General features: G+C 43.5%; 1 protein-coding gene across 4 annotated transcripts in view; it reads right to left on the bottom strand.

Annotated features, from left to right (window-relative positions):
* LOC126183685 (1-acyl-sn-glycerol-3-phosphate acyltransferase alpha-like) overlaps positions 1-24,345 on the bottom strand; it is a 749,564-nt gene that overhangs the window by 572,588 nt on the left and 152,631 nt on the right. For 2 of the 4 annotated variants that reach the window (XM_049925865.1, XM_049925866.1), the window contains exon 1: positions 3,616-3,864. The exons of the other annotated variants lie outside the window; for them this stretch is intronic. The gene's annotated coding sequence lies outside the window, so the exon portion shown is untranslated. Of the gene's footprint in view, positions 1-3,615; positions 3,865-24,345 lie in introns of those variants that run through there. 4 annotated transcript variants of the gene reach the window in all.

Here is a 24,345-nt window from a genome sequence, read left to right on the forward strand (position 1 = left end):
CAAAAAAAAAGTTTTCTATTATTCTGATTTGTATCACTGTATCTCCACCTCCTTCACTTTGTGTATCGTGTTCACCATATAGTTCGGAGTCTGAGTCTACACCTTCTTCACCTGATTCTTCATTAGCCATTTCATTTAGTTATATATAGTTTCCCCCCATGAACCATGGACCTTGCCGTTGGTGGGGAGGCTTGTGTGCCTCAGCGATACAGATAGCCGTACCGTAGGTACAACCACAACGGAGGGGTATCTGTTGAGAAGGCCAGACAAACGTGTGGTTCCTGAAGAGGGGCAGCAGCCTTTTCAGTAGTTGCAAGGGCAACAGTCTGGTTGATTGACTGATCTGGCCTTGTAACAATAACCAAAACGGCCTTGCTGTGCTGGTACTGCGAACGGCTGAAAGCAAGGGGAAACTACAGCCGTAATTTTTCCCGAGGGCATGCAGCTTTACTGTATGATTAAATGATGATGGCGTCCTCTTGGGTAAAATATTCCGGAGGTAAAATAGTCCCCCATTCGGATCTCCGGGCGGGGACTACTCAAGAGGATGTCGTTATCAGGAGAAAGAAAACTGGTGTTCTACGGATCGGAGCGTGGAATGTCAGATCCCTTAATCGGGCAGGTAGGTTAGAAAATTTAAAAAGGGAAATGGATAGGTTAAAGTTAGATATAGTGGGAATTAGTGAAGTTCGGTGGCAGGAGGAACAAGACTTCTGGTCAGGTGACTACAGGGTTATAAACACAAAGTCAAATAGGGGTAATGCAGGAGTAGGTTTAATAATGAATAGGAAAATAGGAATGCGGGTAAGCTCCTACAAACAGCATAGTGAACGCATTATTGTGGCCAAGATAGATACGATGCCCACACCTACTACAGTAGTACAAGTTTATATGCCAACTAGCTCTGCAGATGACGAAGAAATTGAAGAAATGTATGATGAAATAAAAGAAATTATTCAGATAGTGAAGGGAGACGAAAATTTAATAGTCATGGGTGACTGGAATTCGAGTGTAGGAAAAGGGAGAGAAGGAAACGTAGTAGGTGAATATGGATTGGGGCTAAGAAATGAAAGAGGAAGCCGCCTGGTAGAATTTTGCACAGAGCACAACTTAATCATAGCTAACACTTGGTTTAAGAATCATGATAGAAGGTTGTATACATGGAAGAACCCTGGAGATACTAAAAGGTATCAGATAGATTATATAATGGTAAGACAGAGATTTAGGAACCAGGTTTTAAATTGTAAGACATTTCCAGGGGCAGATGTGGACTCTGACCACAATTTATTGGTTATGACCTGTAGAGTAAAACTGAAGAAACTGCAAAAAGGTGGGAATTTAAGGAGATGGGACCTGAATAAACTGAAAGAACCAGAGGTTGTAGAGAGTTTCAGGGAGAGCATAAGGGAACAATTGACAGGAATGGGGGAAAGAAATACAGTAGAAGAAGAATGGGTAGCTTTGAGGGATGAAGTAGTGAAGGCAGCAGAGGATCAAGTAGGTAAAAAGAAGAGGGCTAGTAGAAATCCTTGGGTAACAGAAGAAATATTGAATTTAATTGATGAAAGGAGAAAATATAAAAATGCAGTAAGTGAAGCAGGCAAAAAGGAATACAAACGTCTCAAAAATGAGATCGACAGGAAGTGCAAAATGGCTAAGCAGGCATGGCTAGAGGACAAATGTAAGGATGTGGAGGCTTATCTCACTAGGGGTAAGATAGATACTGCCTACAGGAAAATTAAAGGGACCTTTGGAGATAAGAGAACCACTTGTATGAACATCAAGAGCTCAGACGGAAACCCAGTTCTAAGCAAAGAAGGGAAAGCAGAAAGGTGGAAGGAGTATATAGAGGGTCTATACAAGGGCAATGCACTTGAGGACAATATTATGGAAATGGAAGAGGATGTAGATGAAGATGAAATGGGAGATACGATACTGCGTGAAGAGTTTGACAGAGCACTGAAAGACCTGAGTCGAAACAAGGCCCCCGGAGTAGACAACATTCCATTGGAACTACTGACGGCCTTGGGAGAGCCAGTCCTGACAAAACTCTACCATCTGGTGAGCAAGATGTATGAAACAGGCGAAATACCCTCAGACTTCAAGAAGAATATAATAATTCCAATCCCAAAGAAAGCAGGTGTGGACAGATGTGAAAATTACCGAACAATCAGTTTAATAAGCCACAGCTGCAAAATACTAACACGAATTCTTTACAGACGAATGGAAAAACTAGTAGAAGCCAACCTCGGGGAAGATCAGTTTGGATTCCGTAGAAATACTGGAACGCGTGAGGCAATACTGACCTTACGACTTATCTTAGAAGAAAGATTAAGGAAAGGCAAACCTACGTTCCTAGCATTTGTAGACTTAGAGAAAGCTTTTGACAATGTTGACTGGAATACTCTCTTTCAAATTCTAAAGGTGGCAGGGGTAAAATACAGGGAGCGAAAGGCTATTTACAATTTGTATAGAAACCAGATGGCAGTTATAAGAGTCGAGGGGCATGAAAGAGAAGCAGTGGTTGGGAAGGGAGTAAGACAGGGTTGTAGCCTCTCCCCGATGCTATTCAATCTGTATATTGAGCAAGCAGTGAAGGAAACAAAAGAAAAATTCGGAGTAGGTATTAAAATCCATGGAGAAGAAATGAAAACGTTGAGGTTCGCTGATGACTTTGTAATTCTGTCAGAGACGGCAAAGGACTTGGAAGAGCAGTTGAACGGAATGGATAGTGTCTTGAAGGGAGGATATAAGATGAACATCAACAAAAGCAAAACGAGGATAATGGAATGTAGTCGAATTAAGTCGGGTGATGTTGAGGGTATTAGATTAGGAAATGAGACACTTAAAGTAGTAAAGGAGTTTTGCTATTTGGGGAGCAAAATAACTGATGATGGTCGAAGTAGAGAGGATATAAAATGTAGACTGGCAATGGCAAGGAAAGCGTTTCTGCAGAAGAGAAATTTGTTAACATCGAGTATAGATTTAAGTGTCAGGAAGTCATTTCTGAAAGTATTTGTATGGAGTGTAGCCATGTATGGAAGCGAAACATGGACGGTAAATAGTTTGGACAAGAAGAGAATAGAAGCTTTCGAAATGTGGTGCTACAGAAGAATGCTGAAGATTAGATGGGTAGATCACATAACTAATGAGGAAGTATGAGGAAGTATTGAATAGGATTGGGGAGAAGAGATGTTTGTGGCACAACTTGACCAGAAGAAGGGATCGGTTGGTAGGACATGTTCTGAGGCATCAAGGGATCACCAATTTAGTATTGGAGGGCAGCGTGGAGGGTAAAAATCGTAGGGGGAGACCACGAGATGAATACACTAAGCAGATTCAGAAAGATGTAGGTTGCAGTAGGTACTGGGAGATGAAGAAGCTTGCACAGGATAGAGTAGCATGGAGAGCTGCATCAAACCAGTCTCAGGACTGAAGACCACAACAACAACAACATATATAGTTTAACATATCTCCTCTCTCATCCATTTTAGCTCTGTACTGAAATCAACAGGGTGATTCAGCGTACTGAATGCGAAATGAGATCGTATTTGTGTTACAAAAGAAGATATCACAAGTGCTATTGTAGATCCTGCAGACCCAAACATTACTTACCTGCTTGCTACCGGCGATTCTGGCAGACCCAGACACGTCAAATTCACTCCTACACAATGAACTTCGATCCACATTCAACAATCAAATTTCACAACAGTGAAAGATAAGAAGCTACACGAAATGCGGCACGGTTATAGTACCAAAAACTAATCACGCTGGGTCTTTGAGACCCGACAGTAACAACGGAAGGTCAATCCGCGCGCGGTAGTTACATCCCTTAAAACGTTGACACCACTGTCAGTCGATAAACAGTGCGCGTCGTACGAATGTGTCTGGTTTGCGAGTGGGTTATCTGCACCCGACCCTGACACCGGCGACCGGGGCGGTTGCACGAGTTTGCCCTCTGGACATCGGCTAACACGGTCGCGCGATTCGCACTCTTCACAGGTTGCGACACGTCACTCGTGTGAGCGGCGTGGCCGGCCCAAGTCCGCTTGCGTCATGCGCAGTGCTCAGTGTGGGGTTTAGTCAGCGCCGGACGCGTAGCTGATGGAAGAATACTGCCGTCGTCGCTGGGGCTCTGCTTGTGCAGAAATCCAACGGCTCGATCACTTTACGTCACAGCTCCAGAAATCACGGTATCTGGTCGGGCTTTCCATCGACCGCGATATGGCGACTGCTTTTGATACTACACCTTACGTCGTATCTCAAGGCTTTCTCACACGGGAAGGTACCGGAAGGCAGCCACCGCACACGATCCGACAAGACCCCGGATGCCTCGTAGCTTGTGTTGTCAGTTGCTACGATAACTATTATGTTGGCGACAAACACACACAAGCGTCTCGGCTTCCGGACCCAACACTTCAATGGATAACATTTACGAGTGCCATAGTCTATTGCTCGAAATAGCCCTACTGGAACATATTTTAATCGATAAGCGATGACAGTTCGTGATTTTAACACAGACTGGGTATTCATCGTTGTGGGTTTTATCAACTGAGGAAGACTGAGAACTTGGCCTAGCCACGCAAACTGTTACTTTGTGGCATTCTGTAACAACTTCCTACACCATATGACACAGCATTTATATACACCTGAAGATGCAACTTAAAAGTTGTGAAGCCGGTTGTTTGGGTCCCAAGTTCAAATGGTTCAAATGTCTCTGAGCACTATGGGACTTAACTGCTGAGGTCATCAGTCCCCTAGACTTAGAACTACTTAAACCTAACTAACCTAAGGACGTCACACACATCCATGCCCGCGGCAGGATTCGAACCTGCGGCCGTAGCAGCAGCGCGGTTCCAGAGTGTAGCGCCTAGAACCGCTCGGCCATCACGGCCGGCGGTCCCTAGTCAAATAAATACAGTTACCGCGGACTACTGGACTTTTCATTCAGTTTTATATTTTGATAATTTTAATAGTTTTAACACCTGTATTTAAACATCTGGTGTACTGTATGAATTGGTCAGTCAATCATGGGTAACTATCTTTAGCTGTGGCCACCCTAACTTTAAAAATTATCTGTTGTTGCATTAGTCACCAGGCAGGCTTGTTGATATGGTTAACAGAAAAAAATGTCAAACAAATCAATTCCATGTATATTTTCCAGTGAAACTACTATGGACTATTTTCAACTCCTGGCCAAATGGTATCGATATATGCGAACACACAACGCGTGGTCAACTTAGAAATACATAATAAATGAAGTAGTTCCATCCATTTCTGTTCCCAAAGAGAGCATAAAACACGTGCTTAACTTCTAAAATTTTACGTCCCGGAACGCACCTCTTGAACAATACAAGTCCATCTCTCCACCGCCCTCCCTCCCCCAATCCCCATAAAGATCTCAACTTTTGACTTTTTAAAATGTGTGATAAAACTTAACAATTAGAAACAATTTTTACACAATACTGTTCTGAAATACGAGTTTTTAAAACACAATTTCTTAGCCTCACAACGATAAAACTACAAAATTTTATATGAACAACAGGGGCTAGTGTAGCAGTGTCGCTTTGCTCCCCAGTTCTGCTTAATGCGTGTAGGGTAAAGACGGTAGTTTTCGTGACTATGATGTTTTCAACTGCCAGTTGCAACGTTCAAAAAGTTGCATTGTAGCAGCAGAATAACGTTACCTTGGCATATTTCGCGTACGCGCGCGTACTCGCACTCGCACACAGAGAGAGGGAGGTGGCGGGAGAGCGGGAGGGAGGGAGGGAGGGAGGGAGGGAGGGAGAGAGCCTCGCTCCACGCCACTGCCCATCGCGTCACGCTAGTCAACCATTGCCGACGCAGCGGAGAAGATGCATTGTGCTGCCACCTACTGCCATGTACTCCATATCAGCGGCTTCAATAGTCATTAGACATCGTGAGAGAGCAAAATGGGGCGCTCCGCAGAACTCACGGACATCGAACGTGGTCAGGTGATTGCGTGTCACTTGTGTCATACGTCTGTACGCGAGATTTCCACACTTCTAAACATCCCTAGGTCCACTGTTTCCGATGTGATGGTGACATGGAAACGTGAAGGGACACGTACAGCACAAAAGCGTACAGGCCGATCCCTTCTGTTGACTGACAGAGACCGCCGACAGGTAAAGAGGGGGCGTAATGTATAATAGGCAGACATCTATCCAGCCCATCACACAGAATTCCAAACTTCATCAGGATCCACTGAAAGCACTATGACAGCTAGGCAGGAGGTGAGAAAACTTGGATTTCATGGTCGAGCGGCTGCTCATAAGCCACACACACGCCGGTAAATGCCAAACGACGCCTCGCTTGGTGAAAGGAACCTAAACATTGGACGATTGAACAGTGGAAAAACATTGTGTGGAGTAACGAATCACGGTATACAATATGATTCGATGGCAGGATGTGGATATGGCGAATTCCCGGTGAACGTCATATGCCAGCATGTGTGGTGCCAACAGTAAAATTCGGAGACGGTGGTGTTATGGTGCGGTCGTGTTTTTTATGGAGGTGCTTGCACCCCTTGTTGTTTTGCGTGGCACTATCACAGCAGAGGTCTACATTGATGTTTTAAGCACCTTCTTGCTTTCCACTGTTGAAGAACAATTCGGGGATGGCGATTGCATCCTTCAACACGATCGAGCACCTGTGCATAACGCACGGTCCGTGGCGGAGTAGCTACACGACAGTAATATCCCTGTAATGGACTGGCCTGCACAGAGTCCTGACCTGAATCCTATAGGACACCTTTGGAATGTGCCAGGCCTCACCGACCGACATCGTTATCTCTCCTCAGTGCAGCACTCCGGGGAGAATGGGCTGCCATTCCCCAAGAAACCTACCATCACCTGATTCAACGTTTGCCTGCGAGAGTGGAAGCTGCCATCGAGGCTAAGGGTGGGTCAAAACCATACTGAATTCCAGCATTACCGATGGAGAGTGCCACGAACTTTTAAGTCATTTTCAGCCAGGCGTCCGGATAATTTTGATCACACAGTGTATTTGCGTTGTGATTCAATACACGTGTATTCACGGAAATCTCCGTTACCGACTTGTTCCATTGAGTCAAAGTGTCGGAACGCCGTTCTGGCCGAAATTAAGTCCTGTTCACAACCATGTACTCTATTGTTATGCCAGAGGAAGAAAAAGCCATTCTCTTACTTAACAGGTTAAGGGGATAGTGGAAGGGGAGGGGGGCGCACACGACAGACTGTAGATCGCCGGCAGAAGTGTCGGGGCAATAACGCACCCGGCAGACACCTTTTGGGAACGTGAAAACGACAATAATGCACAACCACGATTTGTAGCTATGAATCTAATATATCAACGATGAAAGCAAAGTCGACAATTCTGGGTCCATACAATTGTCAGGAAACGATTACTTACGGAGCATTTTCATACATTACACGTGGATTTATGTGAGCATCCTGAGAAGTTCAACTATTATCGTATATCTAACAGCTCATTCGACGAGCTGCTGTGCATACTGTGCACAAAATTATCACATCAAGATATTGTAATGAGAAAATATGCAGCAGTCGAGGAAGAGCAGTCAGTTACAGTAAGGTAAGAAAAGCATTTTTATTGTTTTCTCGTACATATCATACATACACAATGGCTAATTTTCATCTATGTATCCCAACTCCAACAATTCGTAACTATCAGTTCATTCTTGTGAGTAGGAGGATTCCGGTGAATTTGTTAGCTGTGGCGAAATCACAGGAGGACTTATTGCAGATCTGGGTGTTGCCACTGTAAGATGAGTGTCAACGGGCAGGCCGTTGATTCCAGGAACTGGCTGATTGTTCAGCTGTGATCAATACAGCACTTTTAGGTATGCCTTGTTGTTGGGAACATGCGCTAGTGAATGGATGTATCTACGACATGTTCGATGGTGTGTGCTGCAATATTCCTGATCAGTGGTTTGAAACCCGTTGAGACTGCTCGAATCTGACTGTAGTGTTCATAATTTCGCTTCTCAACAATCCCGTAACTTTTGTTCACGATAGTGACTCTTGAAAGAGGGAATGAGCGGGTACACAGAGGACTCCTACTCATCATCATCAATTGCTACTGGCATACTATTATGTTGACTGTGACTCATTTCCTTATTTAAGGTCTTGCAGACTTTCGTAGTCCTTACATGAAATGTATGTAGGGCGGCACTATGATCGTTCTGCAGTCAGTTTCAAAGGCCGGTTCTCAATAGTTTTTCTCGAAATGAACGTCCCCTTTCCTCCAGGGATTCCCACACCAGTTCCCAAAGAGTCTCTATAACACTTCTGTTGCTTTGTTCTAATCTAACAATAACAAATTTAGCAGCTTAACAAACTAGAGGCTTAACAATACCTCATCGCCTATTGACATCTCATTACATACAAATATTAAACTGTCACGGTGTAAAAAAACCATGCCGGTCTTGTTTTTAACAATAACGGGCACTGAGTGTCCTTCAACAATTCGTTTTAATGTATGTTAATACTGTTTCTATCGTGCCCATTAAAATTTTTCGAATAGAATTACATTATTAGCGCAGCTGTTATAACCATAAAATCCGAATATGGAATTAAAAAGCATAAAAACATTTTCCTTAAGAGACATCAACTTTTCGATCAAACTACTTTTAGGAGTGATTTTATCGGCAAACAAATACAGTTGCTTTTTCACTACCTTCTTGCATTCTGTTGGTGGAAATAACAATTTTCCTAACTGTTTAAGAGCCATTGATGATGTGCATATACTTGTATGCATAAGAATGCTGCCTACGTCGGGTTCAGACCACTTCAATTATAAACAATAGTTCTCTGTGATACTTCTAGCTATGTTGAACTCTGTTTACTGCTTCACGTATGTTGATATAAGTGTTAATGGCAAATCTAGCGACTGTAATGTACTTAAAAGTTCATCTCCTGGAAAACGTTTAGCTGAAGGTCGCTTGCATATACCAGGTAAACGTATGTCTTTTGTTTAAACGAGGTGGGGCTATGCAGCATAAATGCACATTTTGAAATCTTATCCTATTATATTTGAATGTGAAGAAAATGATTTTTAACAACAGATTATGTAGGATAATGCGTATGTTGGAACGTAAGAATGAATGTAAGAAAGCAAGGCGGTATTCGCTTTGACGAAACATTATATGGACCGCACTCTGATAGTATGACACTGCAAGGCAAAAGAGGTACCAATAGCGGACTTAGGGAGCACATCCTATAAAATAAGCAATCTATTTAAAAACACACACATTAAAATAAGCTTCCACACAAACAACAAACTTCAGCAGTTAGTAGTTCACAACTTAAAGAATAACAACCCCACATACAAAAAATTCAGCATGTACAACCTCAGCTCTCAAATTTGCCCCTCTTACCATATAGGACAAACTGGAAGAATCCTTGAAACACGGTTCAAAGAGCATACAGATGCCAAACGTTTGAACAAATTTCAAAATCCACATTTTCCATGAACACAACTTCCAACAGTCATAGAATAAAGAGCATTAACGACCATGTACAAGTACTGCACCATGCTCAGAAAGGTAGCTAAATGAATTTGCCTGAGGAGATTCAAATATATGTACATAAAAGCAAATCTCCACAAAATCTCCTCAATAGACGAACCGAGTTAGCCAATGCAGCCTTTCTTCAAAATTTCATTCACCTGCTTTCCATTTTTTTAGCCAATGAAATGTCCAGTGTTGTACTATTTATACATGCACATCCATCCCAAACCACTTAATGTGCTTGCAATGTATGCCATAATATGTTCATAGTTGTAATACATACTTATGTACATGTGGCCCTTACCACTTACTTTGGTTTCAATGTATACCATAATATTTATGAAATATCACTGCAGTAACACTTTGCAACTGACTGCTTTGTTTATCTTAATTTTAATCAGTTCTTTTTCAATGTAAATAGTAATTATGTGACATTAGCAATTTGTAAGTTTTTACTGTCACATACATGTACATAACGAAATATCTCAGAGCGGAAGTCTTTGACATTGTTATCGTTGTAACATCGCCATCTTTGTATAAATACCTCCATGTGATGAAACTTCTTAGTGTGTGAGTGGTGTTTTACACTGTGTACATACATACGCATAAGAAGTCCATTATACTGTTTTCACTGCTGCAAGATCATAAGCAGTATGCACTTGAACATAATGGCGTGGATTCTTCATCGTAAGAAACCGAAACATCTTCCCTTTAATAATTTTTTTACATCACTTAAAATCGTTGTGAGGCACAATTACAGTGAAAAAGACATTGCCTCGCATCTTGTTTCGGTCGTAGGGCACCACCACCCCGAGGAAATTTCGTCAGTTGGGGAAACAAAAGGCGAAATCTAATGCAAAAAGTGACCTAGCCGTCTGAAGATCAACTTGTACGTTCGAAACCGGTAACGGCGCTGCTTAAATAAATAAACAGCATCTTAAAAAGTGGCTGGCCGCTGTAATCTATGCAAGAGTCAACCTACAGATTAGGGATTACTTCGCCAATTGTTTTACGCAGGATGGCTACTCAAATTTGGAAAGAAAACAGTGAGAATTCCAGGTATGGGTAACAATATACCACAATAATGATTTTTCTTTCCTCTCAGCTGAGCTATGTATATAAGCCGGGTTCCCACGGGGCGTGAGACGCTAGCTTGAGGCATACTGTCATGTGCACGGAAGGTCGTGAATTTGACCTTGAAGTCACAGACAGGCGTTAAGGACTCACGCTTCAAATCAAACGTGTTTCATTTTTCAGTTGTAAGTTTACGTCTTCTGTGGTTTTTTTTATTTTTTTTTATTTATTTATTTTTTTAAACAGTCTGGAGTAAACACTAACGACGCTACAAACAAAATATCTTCTGGTTTGAGAGGATGAATTCTTTTATTGGCCCATTCATTCAGCAATGACCCACACTATCAATTCTGGTAAGTCAAATAAAAGTTTATGTTTCCAGTTTTAAAACTTCATATACTTCAAAATTGTGTCTTACATTTACATTATAACAACAATTTTTATAATTATTATACAACACAGTAAGTATCTTAGAGAAATTGTAACCCCTTCTTTAAATGCAATATTTAGCACCATAAACACTACAGTCTACCTATCTATTTATCTATATCCGGATCCCCGAGCGGTTCTAGGCGCTACAGTCTGGAACCGCGAGACCGCTACGGTCGCAGGTTCGAATCCTGCCTCGGGCATGGATGTTTGTGATGTCCTTAGGTTAGGTAGGTTTAAGTAGTTCTAAGTTCTAGGGGACTGATGACTTCAGAAGTTAAGTCCCATAGTGCTCAGAGCCATTTTAACCATTTGAACCGGATGCCGCTCCAGCTACTGCCGGGTCTGAATGCTGACGAGTCCTCTCCATTTGGCTCGGTCCTCCCACCACTTTTCTTCCTCACACCTCTCCTTTCCACAGGTATTCTCACTCCTATTTTCCACCGAATCGCTACAGTCATATGACAAAATATATGTAGCAATACATTTACTTTGTCAACGCATGCAAATTGAAGTTGACTCTGTACAAATTAACTGAGCACAATACTGACACTGATGTGATCTACAGTTCTATTCACGTTGCCAGGACACAGCAGCTTCATTATTAAAGTAATCACGGTACCTCTGCTGAATTTGTTGTACCTGTCGATGCGGAAGTCTGTGGGCAGTTTGCGGAAGGTTCTGTAGGCCAGTAATTTCTTGACGCCACGATTCAGGGAAACTACGATAGTTTCCATTCTCACAGTAATTTAACCTGCTGTGGTGTAGGCAGGTTTCGTTTTCCGCAGCCTATTATGCAACACGCAGCACACTAATACTACTATGTCCACAGACTGTATTTTTAAAGGTATTGGTTTTTCAAATACTCTGAATTTACTCACAAGTATGCGAAAAGTATTTTCTACAACTCTTTGAGTCCTTGAGACTCGATAGTGGTAGATTATTTCTTGTGGATACATGTTAAGCCGAACGCGTTTTTAGCGTAACGCTTGTCCTCTACAATAATAACATCAGTTGGCATAGCAAGGAAATTAGTCTCAAAAGCGTTGTACAATGTGCTGTTTTGAAATACACATCGATCAGCACTTCTTTCTTTAGCCCCTACATCAACAACATACAGGCAACAACAATCGGACACAGCAAAATCTAATAGTACACTATGAAAATTATTTTTGTAATTGTGATAATTGGATCCAGTAGCGGGATGGGTAAGAATGTCAACGTGTTTTCCGTCCAGAGCTAATGTACAGCGTGGAAAATGTCATCGCTCTCTAAACCCATATTCTATGTTTTTCTATTCGTCTGAAATTATCGGCACTTGAAACAAAATTAATGTTTTGATTGCATGTGTGACCAACAAACTCAAATGAACAACCACAACCGGAGCAGTCACAATCTCTCTCTGTGGATTAAAGTGATATTGACGAGCTCAGCGTCCGCGGCTCGTGGTCGTGCGGTAGCGTTCTCGCTTCCCACGCCCGGGTTCCCGGGTTCGATTCCCGGCGGGGTTAGGGATTTTCTCTGCCTCGTGATGACTCGGTGTTGTGTGCTGTCCTTAGGTTAGTTAGGTTTAAGTAGTTCTAAGTTCTAGGGGACTGATGACCATAGATGGTAAGTCCCATAGTGCTCAGAGCCATTTGAACCATTTTTTTTTTTTTTTTGACGAGCTCAGCGAGACGACGCCAAGTGGAATATTTTTTTACTGCTTGTCTCATATTCGTATCTGATTCTGGAATATGTGGTGAAACGCGTTTCAAAAGCTAATCGAACTGAACTTGCGTAATTCGTAATAAGCTTTTGAAATCTTCAGTGTAATTATGTCTTAGTTCCATATAAACCAAATTATGTGCCCCAGATTTTCTTTGAAGTATCAAGTTCCTGACCCACCATTGTCTTTTCTTCCGTTCTGCTTCCGGATGCACCAGCCAATTCATTCTCTGTGCCGAAACAGCAGCAATAACCTAACTCACCACAGCACAACTCTCAATGAGCAGATCGTTCATGGACGGCTTCACGCGATCAGCTAAATCACGCTTTCATTTGAGTCACACTTTCGTTTGCACTTCAATCCGTGTGATCTGTCCACGACCCACGAATAATGGGATCACTCCAGTCATGGATCGAACGCAATTACGAAAGCGTGGCACGCATCGGCGTTCACGCCCCTTGGACACTTCGCTTAAGGCCGGTTGCACACACGACGGATTATTCCGCTGCGGTCAGTTGACCGTCACCGCGGTTCCAACATTAGTACACTGACGTAAATTAGTGGTTGCACATTAAGCGGAAAAATAAGCGAGCGGCAAATCTGTCTTCGGCGGCAGCTGTGCTGCCACTGGCGCAGACGGTAGTTTAACCGTCACTGTCCAAGTGGTGGCGCACGTTACCAAATGCGCGGCTACACACACAACACTGTTGTGTGCACAAATTATTATTTTGTATTATTACATAGCTAATGTAGACGTAACTTAATAATCTTTTTCAGGCTGGGAAGTGAAAAAACGATGGAAACATCTACATGACGTCTCCGCCAAGGCTGAAGAAGAGGACAAAAGGAAGCAGAACTAGTTGTTCACAAGCACGCATTCGTCGACATAATAATAATAAACTTAGAATTTGCTCCGTTTTCATTTCAAATAATACTGTGAGCTTAAAAGCAATAAATAATTTAAATATTTTAGTAAAATTAAGTGAAGTGATTAGATAATGAAAATCCACTCTCAATAATCGGCCGACCCGTACGATGGCGACAGGGATTTTACTGCACTGTGGTGTAAACGCTTTGTTTCTGAGAGCGACGACCGCCAATTGACTGAGGTGGAAAAAACACATCTTTAAGCGTCTGTGAAACAGGTAGGGCTAAAATCTCTTCTGGAAGTGCTGGTTGCACAGACAGAATGCAGTGCTGTTCGCTGCTGTCAGCGATAGTGAAGCAGGCCGTGGGCGACCATTTCAGTTAAATGGCGTTTGTCCCATGGCGTCAGCTGCTGCACATCACAAGTGAACTGACGCTTTGTCGTGGCACTCTGGCAATGGCGGACAGTTAGCGCGTCATCAAGCTGTCTAGGCTGCAGTAAGCCCGCCCAGAATGTCCTCGTATTGCCTTGCTGAGAGAGAGCTGCGATTTTGAAGCATGTAAGTCTTTCGCGGGCGCATTTTTGTACCTGCTCGGTGAAACTTTTTTTGCTATCCTATTAGAATTGTGATCAACTGACTATATTTATTCTTTGGTAATTTTATTTTTGTGATTTACGACCAAAAAGTATGGTGGTACAAATATCACCACGGCGCCTTTGTGAGATATTAAAACTATGATTACAAATGGATTTCCCACTTCCCTTTTGTGAGCTGTTATGTGTCATGAACAGTGTATTCTGTTTTTATGTTTTCTTTTACTTTATTTAAAATATAATTGCTGCCGGTATTAGAGTTTACGTACCATAGTGTCAAAAAAATCGTTGAAACTTTATCTCACAATAAAGGTACTAGCTGTTACAGGTCACAATAATGTATATTGCAGAAGCGAAGCAGTGTGTTCCGACAACAGTAGTGATCCCATGACAAACAGAAACTGATTGTTGGAGCAGATTTCATGCACCTCGTGTAGTGTACTACCACATGATGTCAGGCATAGACTGAAGTGATAAGATGTATTCGCAAAAGCTTTAAAGGTAGGTTGGTATGCTTCCCGAGGACCAGAAATAACATATTAATTTTGTGGTAAGCATACTTCCCATGCCCCTTCCAGAAACTACTTTGGGAGTAACCATACTTCCCAATAATCATTAATACACTATTGTTTAGTGAAATATATACTTCCCATAGTCCAGAAGGCTATATTTCACAACAAACAGAAACTACAGCTGGTGCAGAGGACTGCTACTAGATGCCAGGAGCGTACAGAAATAGTAAACATATTTCCTTAAACGCTGTAAGGAAATGCATTTAGTGGGAAGTATATCCTCCATGGTACGTGAAAGAGTTAAAGTGGAAGGAAATTTAGCTTATCTCTAACATCCCGTCGACGAGGAGGCAATTAGCGACCGTGCACACGTTCAGTAATATAAGAATGGAGAGAGAGATTAAAAATGGTTCAAATGGCTCTGAGCACTATGGGACCTAACTGCTGAGGTCATCAGTCCCCTAGAACTTAGAACTACTTAAACCTAACTAACCTAAGGACACCACACACATCCATGCCCTAGGCAGGATTCGAACCTGCGACCGTAGCGGTCTCGCGGTTCCGGACTGATGCGCCTAGAGCCGCTCGGCCACAGAGGGCCGGCGAGAGAGATTAGTTCTGCTCTTTTCAGAGGGCCAATTCCTGCGTCCGCCTTAAAACCATTTAGTAAAATCATGAAAAAACTTGCATTTGAATGGCCAGACGACAATTTCAAGTGCTGTCGACACAATGAAAAGGCCAGTAGACAATTACGTCACCTCGCTGGGTACATATGAAAACAACCACTAGGTAAACGGCCTAAGACTCTGCGGCAGTAGTGGAATGTCGACTGTTCATTAAGGAACATTTCGGAACAGTAATGCATCTTGAAGAATTCAGTACGTTGGTTAGGACACTCGCTACAACCCATTTCTAAACACGGATAAGAAGCCAATAAGGCTTAAATTCCCAGGTGAGGAAAGAAAAGTTATGCATCGCAGTAATACGTCAGGTCCTATGGATAGTCTTACATTTAGACCAAATCTAGTGTGTGTAGACTCTAGTCAAATATGCAGCCTGCTATCAACCAAAATGATACCTATTCTGTCTCCTCAAAGCGTTTAATAGGATTTTCTTCCTGTATTAAGTTAATATTCAGTAACTGGAAATTGAGAAACACAAAGACACAATAGAGCATAGGTACGCAACCCAGACAACGTACATGGGTGGTCACGAAGTTCTCACTAATTCGTGACTTTACTGTAACAGTGGCCACAATACCACATTCTGCAAAGACAAACACTACGGGCATTCATGTAGGTCTTCTCTGACCCACCAACATGGAACACAGAGGAGGTAACAGCGAAACGTGTTAAATGAACTGCTAATTTCTCCTGTAGCTGTACTCGTTTCTCAAGAGAGTACGTCACTACTGCGAACAGACGCCTGGGCAGACAACATTCATCTTGTTCTAATGGAACTACGATGGACAAATGATGGGGATTCTAACACATAAACAAAAGTTTTCTGCATTATGACGAGTGGTGCTAAATATTTACCGCCATCTTGCCTCTTTCCAAAACAACATGATTACTTGCACAGGAACATGTAGCTACCTAATTCAGTTCCAAGCTTCTCACTATGTTCTATAAGATATCAGACACGAATACTGTAAAAATACGGCGTGCCGCCGATTTATTGAAACACAGAATTGAGTATGAGCATCTGAATAGAGCGATGGAGTTGCATCAGCTGATTCATCTATAGTGGATACTCGATCATGGTGTTATTAGGGGCAACAAACGCACTGACCAATTTATGAAAAAGGTTCCAAGATCTCCTGTTCTTTCCTCTATCTACTTCCTACTGAAACATCTCCCATTTAAAATTATTTCTCTAACACACTTGTCACAAAGTCAAACACAGAACGGTTCAATGTTTGTGGAGTTGGACCGTATCATGAAAGATATATAGTACTGGACGATACACCAACAAATTCTGCACCTTGAGCTCTCGAGTAAGAAGACTTACCGTTGGTTGACTAAGCTCAGGTCATGCGAATACTGATGAAGCCAGACATTTCTTAAAATTAATATCCTGTAAAACTGTGATTCCCACGTCATTGAAGTCGGCATTGTACATAAATACTGCAGCGCCAAAGATATTGGTATAGGCATGCATATTCAAATAAAGAGATATGTGAGCAGGCAGAATACGATGCTGCGGTCGGCAACACCATAATAAGACAAAAAGTGGCTGGCGCAGTTGTTAGATCGATTACTGCTGTTACAATGGCAAGTGATCAAGATTTAACGTCATGTATAGTCGGCGCACGAACGATGCGACACAGCATCTCAGAGGCAGCGATGATGTGGGGATTTTCCCGTACGACCATTTCACGAGTGTACCGTGAATATCAGGAATCGGGTAAAACATCAAATCTCCAACATCGCTGTGGCCGCAAAAAGATCCTGCAAGAACGGGACCAACGACGACTGAAGAGAAGCGTTCAATGTGACACAAGTGGAACCCTTCCGCAAACTGCTGCAGATTTCGATGCTGGGCCATCAACAAGTGTCAGCGTGCGAACCATTCAATGAAACATCGATTTGGGATTTCGGAGCCGAAGGCCGACTTGTGCACCCTTGATAACTGCAAAACACGAAGCTTTACGCCTCACCTGGGCCCGTCAACGCCGATATTGGACTGTTGAGGACTGGAAACATGTTGCCTGGTCGGACGAGTCTTGTTTCGAATTGTATCGAGCGAATGGATGTGCAAGGGTATGGAGACAACCTCACGAATCCGTGGACCCTGCATGTCAGTAGGGGACTGTTTAAGATGGTGGAGGCTCTGTAACGGTGTGGGGCGTGTGCACCGGAGTGATATGGGACCCCTGATACGTCTAGGTACGACTCTTGACAGGTGACAAGTTCGTAAGCATCCTGTCTGATCACCTGCATCCATTCATGTCCATTGTGCATTCCAACGAACTTGGGCAATTCCAGTAGGACAATGCGACACCCCACGCGTTCAGAATTGTTACAGAGTGGCTCCAGGAACACTCTTCTGAGTTTAAACACTTCCGCTGCCCACCAAACTCCCCAGACATGAACATTATTAAGCATATCTGGGATGCCTTGCAACGTGCTGTTCAGAAGAGATCTCCACCCCCTCGTACTCTTACTGATTTATAGACAGCCCCGCAGGATTCATGGTGTCAATTTCATTCAGAACTACTTCAGACATTAGTCGAGTCCGAGCGACGTTATGTTGCGGTACTTCTGCGTGCTCGCTTGGGCCCTGCGCGATATTAGGCAGGTGTACCAGTTTCTTTGCGTCTTCAGTGTATTAACAGAAAGTGAACATACAAGACCAACAAACTAAAGACGTATTGCATTGTTCGCTGGAAGACATCGAAGAGCAGGTTCAGCCACCCAACTGGTAACATTTTTATGTCCTTATTCACAGCGACACCTTTCTTCTTCGCGAGGTGAGAGCTGCATGCTTCAATGCATTTGATAAATGCAGGTGACTGGCAATGGGTGTGTGTGATGGGGTGTAATATTTGTGATGGATGAACGGATGATGATGATGATGATGATGATGAGAGGGGGAGAGACTGACATCCGGAGCCGGCACATAGCCTCAACTCCTTTTGAACTGTGCAAGGGGGCCGCTGAAGTTACGTTGCCGAGTCTGGATCCGAAGCACCACACAAACAGTGCATCCAAGAATACCACGATTCTCTCGTATGCTTGATCATACTATTGAGGAAGAGCAGACTGGGCTGGGGTGTCGGTAACACCTTAGGGTGCGGGGTGGAAACTACTATTAGTTTCGGACTTAGCTGTTCCATTGGGAGTAAAGAGCGACTGCCAATAAACTTTCGTGTGAGTAATGATTCAAGTGACGTCTTGCGTTGAGGTCTAGTGGTAAAGCATGTGCCTCAAAACAACTGTCGAAGGTTCGAATCCCGGCCCTACCACGGAAAGTTTCGATCAGCTTTTAAAATAACCTTCACCACCTCAATGGTATGAAGATTCTCCAGGAACAAATTGGTGTCACTCCACGTTAAACTAAAAGTCCCCATCCCAGGTAGAACTACTGGGGTTGTAGGAAACCCAAGTCTGTGGATTCCAACTGACGAGCTTGGAACAGTACATTGCATTACTTTCTGACTGTGGATTGGAGAAGAAACTGCTGTGAGAATCTATATAAAATTTTTCTTACGTCAGCTGTTTATTTGAATCGAGTTTCCCAAGGCGATTTCAATACAGGCTGTATTCTAATAGCGGTGGATTGATTGTGTCCTCGAATAGTTCCCAACACTGAAACGGGGTGAGATTACTTCTGATACCACTATCTTAGTCCTTCCTACTTTGTTCTGCTCGTGAATAGCGCGTAGGAATTATTACTGTCGGTAAACTTCCGTATTATGTCAAATTTTTCGGGTTTTCTCGTCGCGGTCATTTTGCGGGGAGCATGTGAGAGTAAGTATTCTCTCGAAATTTGAATAATAAATGTGTGTGCTGAAAGACACTCTCAGAGCGTCTGCTTTGATGATGATCTCCGTACTGCTCCTGTGCAAGATTCATTGATGGAATTAGCAGCTCTTCGTTTTGTCTAGTCTCTAAAATGGTTCTAAATACTACGAGACTTAACATCTGAGGTCATCAATCCCCGGTTCTAGGCTCTACAGTCTGGAACCGCGCGACCGCTACGGTTGCAGGTTCGAATCCTACCTCGGGCATGGATGGGTGTGATGTCCTTAGGTTAGTTAGGTTTAATTAGTTCTAAGTTCTAGGGGACTGAGGGCCTTAGAAGTTAAGTCCCATAGTGCTCAGAGCCATTTGAACCATCATCAGTCCCCTAGTTCGCAGCTCGTGGTCGTGCGGTAGCGTCCTCGCTTCCCACGCCCGGGTTCCCGGGTTCGATTCCCGGCGGGGTCAATGATTTTCTCTGCCTCGTGATGACTGGGTGTTGTGTGATGTCCTTAGGTTAGTTAGGTTTAAGTAGTTCTAAGTTCTAGGGGACTGATGACCATAGATGTTAAGTCCCATAGTGCTCAGAGCCATTTGAACCATCAGTACCCTAGACTTAGAACTACTTAAATCTAGCTAACTTAAGGACATCACACACATCCATGCCCGAGGCAGGATTCGAACCTGCGACCGTAGCAGCAGCGCAGTTCCGGAGTGAGGCGCCTAGAGCCGCTCGGCCACAGCGGCCGGCGTCTAGTCTCTCTTTCCCATTAATCCAACCAGGTAAAGATCCCAGACTGATGAACAATACTAAGGAATCGGATGTACAAGTCTTTTTTTAACCACCTATTTTTGTCGATGAATTACATTTCGTTAAGATTCTTCCAATGGAGCTCAGGCTTGCGTTTAATTATATTATAGTTTGTTTTACGTTGTCATCCCAAAGTAGATAGCTCGGGATAGTTGCTCCTGGTTATTTTACGGTAGTTATTCTTTCCAATGGTTTGTCGCAAATGGCGTAACTGAACAGTAGTGGATCTCTTCGCCTATTTATGTTCCATACGTCAAATTTATTTACGTTCAGCGTGAACTGCCAGTCGCTGCACAAATCATCGATATTCCTGCACTTCGCTAGTCCTCTGGCGTTGAAACCTTACAGACAACCGCGTTATCTGCGAACAGCTTCATAGAGATTCCGACGATATCTAATGGACTATTTATATATAATGTAAACAGTAACTGGTCTTTTGACCTTTCCTTCCTGTAATTCTGAAATTACCTTTACACCTGTCTGTTTCAAGCCCGTTAAGTATAACGTACTGAGGTCTGTCTCCCAAAGTGTCCTCAACCCAGTCACAAACCTGTCCGTCCCCGGTAGCTGAGTGGTTGCGATCGCGCCTTTGACAGGCTGAGCCATGCGCATCTTACGGAAGTGATGACGCAAATGAAGTTTCCAGAAAGTTTTGTTACCGTGGTTATGAGACTACTCCATGGGGCCTCATCCAGAGTGCTCATCAATGCACGCTTGGTGGGGCTCACCACCATCTCACATTCGGTCAGACAAGGGTGCCCGCTGTCGACGATATCGTATGCCATCGTTGTCGAATCACTGCACTGCGGGCTCCGGAATCGACTCCAAGGAATGACCATAAGGCACAACAAGTTCATATGCAGAACATACGCAGATGACCTAGCGTTTTTAGCACGGTTAGGCGACGTGGCAAGAGCGGCCCTGCGTTGGATTAATTTGTATTGCATGGCTACGGGAAGTCGTATGAACATGGCAAAGTCGGGAGCGATGAACATCGGGAGAGGACTCCCGACAGAAAGTGTAGCATCATTACAACCGATCAACAAGATGAAATGCCTAGGAATTACCTTCATTACAGACGTTCGACGTACGGCGGCACTAAGCTACAGGAATCATCTGCAAACAATTCGTGCGAGTGTCCGGAGTCACAGGTTAAGGGCACTGGATATGATACAACGAGTCATCTTTGCCAACACTTATCTAGCGTCTCGCATCCCCCACCTGGCGCAAGTTCTTCCTACGCCGGTGGTGTTGGCGCGACGAATCCTGGCAACATTAGGATTCAGCACCGGTAGCGGTGTCTCACATCTCACCATCGCTTGCCCATATGAGAACCTTTTTTGTGGAACACAGTTGTGTACATATGGAACTACCGACTACCAGGACGGCAACTGCACGTGATACATATCGCATCTTGACTCGACGACGGCCGAATAATGCCGTATAGCGCCGCCAACCAACAGTTACGTGGTCAGTGGTATGGCGGACAGTGCACCACGCACACCTTGATACGGGAACGCGAGCACTGTGGTATCAGATGGTAAATGGGAAATACGTGACTCGTTCCAGATTGCACACAATTCATATGGCGGGCGAGCCACTGTGTCCGCAGTGCATTGTTATAGACACAGCGGAACATCGCCTGATATGGCGGCCTTTGGCGGACGTATGGCGTTTGATCCAAAAAATGATCGCCTTCGTCCTTCGGGTGGTGCCGCAAGCAATAGACAAAATGGTTCAAATGGCTCTGAGCACTCTTGGACTTAACATCTGTGGTCATCAGTCCCCTAGAACTTAGAACTACTTAAACCTAACTAACCTAAGGACATCACACACATCCCTGCCCGAGGCAGGATTCGAACCTGCGACCGTCGCGGTCGCGTGGCTCCAAGACTGTAGCGCCTAGAACCGCTCGGCCACAACGGCCGGCTCTATGAGAGGCAAATGACATCATATAGCGTAAAGGAACCTTTTAATAAGAAAAAACCATGAGTTAAGGTTAACAGTGCCTGGTATGTGTGGAACTTAGCTAAGAATTAACGCCTGTGAATGATAATGACGACAAATGTCTCATACATTCTTATGTATTAATTGCTGATCACATACTGTGTATTTAACCGCTAACCTGTATGAGACATCTGTCCTCATTATCGTACACAGGCGTTAATTCTTAGCCACGTTCCACACATTTCAGGCACTGTTAACCTTAACTCACGAAGTTTTCTTATTAAAAGGCTCCTTTACGTTATATAAAGTCATTTGCCTCTCATAGACCTGTAACTTCAGTTTTATGGTTTATTTGCCAGTAACATTTCTAGCTGTTGTAACAAATAATGTTATAAATTAATGTTCATTCGCCGGCCAGTGTGGCCGAGCGGTTCTAGGCGCTTCAGTCGGGAACCGCGCGACCGCTATGGTCGCAGGTTCGAATCCTGCCTCGGGCATGGATGTGTGTGATGTCCTTAGGTTAATTAGGTTTAAGTAGTTCTAAGTTCTAGGGGACTGATGACCTCAGATGTTAAGTCCCATAGTCCTCAGAGCCATTTGAGCCAATGTTCATTCATACTTATGCAGAGTACACTTTCTATAGGTCTTCTGCTTTTTATGGAACGGTAACTTCAGAAACCTAAGGCTTTAATGCCATTAATAGTCCTAACTATTGTAATAAACTATTTTCCATAATAATCTCAGTTAACATTTGCTGGTTTTAAGTCTGTATTACTCCGCACCACCAGATGATCTCGCTGCGACGCTGCCCGCTGCGCCCAGTTACGACCCAGCGTCCGCGACCCACCTGTCTGGCCCGTTGGTGTGACCTATCGGCGAAACATTAGTAGACGTGACGCAGTCTTATGACTATAGCGGAATCCTAGGTAAAGTTTCTTTGCTTATGCAACTGGAGGCTGAAATTTAATATAATTACTTTTGATATGTGGCGCTTAAGAAGAATGCTGAAGATTATGTGGTTAGATCGGATACATAACGAAGAGGTACTCAAGTGAATAAGGGGGCGGGGGGGAGAGAACCTTATGGGACAGCTTTACTAAAAGAAGAGGTCTGTTGAAAGGGCATATCCTGAGCCATCCAGGAGATACCAACTGGATGATGGATAGAAGTTTGGGTGGTGGGGTGGGGTGGGGGTGATGTAAGGCTGTAGAGGGAAAACTAAGTGTAGTGTAAGCTGGTTCAAATGGATGTAAGTTGCAGCAGTTATGCAATGCTGAGACAGTGGTTTGCACAGACTAGCGAGGACTGCTGCACCAAACCAGTGTTAGCACTGAAGGCCAGAGCGATAACAAGGTGTGTGTGTGTGTGTGTGTGTGTGTGACGGAGTGAGGAAGGGAGGGAGAAGACATGGGCTTACATAAGAATTTAAGTTTTGTAATACATCATTTTTTACCTTCATGTATTAAGTGGCTGGCGGACAGTTGACATCTGGAGAAAAAAAACTCATATTTTGAGCAGTCGCCAATGACTCGGTATTCCATCTCATTATACATCCGTCAGAACACCATTTTCGCTTGTTCTTGTTCGTTGTTTAGTCGCCTTAAATGCCGGACAAGGAAATGTATATATGAGTCTGCTAAACTTCGGCTTCTGCCAGAAGTTACCTGGAAGGTCATTCTTCTAGGATAGATTGAAGGGACGTTTCATTCGTCACAATGATGTGGCTATTCTTATCCTGTAGAGCACACCTGTTTCCCTGAATTCTGGGCATATAATATTACCAGCGAATCCGGCAATGCTTCGGTTTTGCGAAATGTGTATGGAAATTGGATACACACCCTAAACTACTCTCGCTATTCTCTCTGCCCATCTTCTCCATTCCCCACTCTCTGTCCACCTCCTCCCACTTTTTGTCCATTCTCTCCCCATCCTCTTTGTCCATCTCTCCTCTCTTCTCTCTGGCCTTGAGCGTTGTTTACTGTCACTGCAAATGAAACATAGATTGGGAACTGAAGTCGCTTAAAATGATGAATGGGTAAACCACTTAAGAACAAATGTATATTTGCTCGAGAGGGCTTTCAGGTTGTTGGATCTGTGAGAATAGTAGCCTGAATGACAGTATTTTGTATACTTTTAATACGTGAATGGGTAGGATAGCTTCGGACGATTGATATTCCATACTGGTATTCTTGTCATAAGCCAATAACCCATAAATATAATTCTCCTGATTCCGCAGACGGCGAAGAAAACAACAAAAGAGCATACCGTTGTTATGTAATTATCGTTTAAAATTATGGAGAAGGAGAAAGGGTATATAAAGGGGAGACAATTTGTCTAATAGTTTACATGCCCTCCTATATTAGTTGAAACTGCGAGAAAGAAAACGAAACAACACGTTTTCACACCACAGCAG

Source organism: Schistocerca cancellata, chromosome 4, assembly GCF_023864275.1.
Source record: "Schistocerca cancellata isolate TAMUIC-IGC-003103 chromosome 4, iqSchCanc2.1, whole genome shotgun sequence".
Taxonomy (NCBI): Eukaryota; Metazoa; Arthropoda; class Insecta; order Orthoptera; family Acrididae; genus Schistocerca; species Schistocerca cancellata.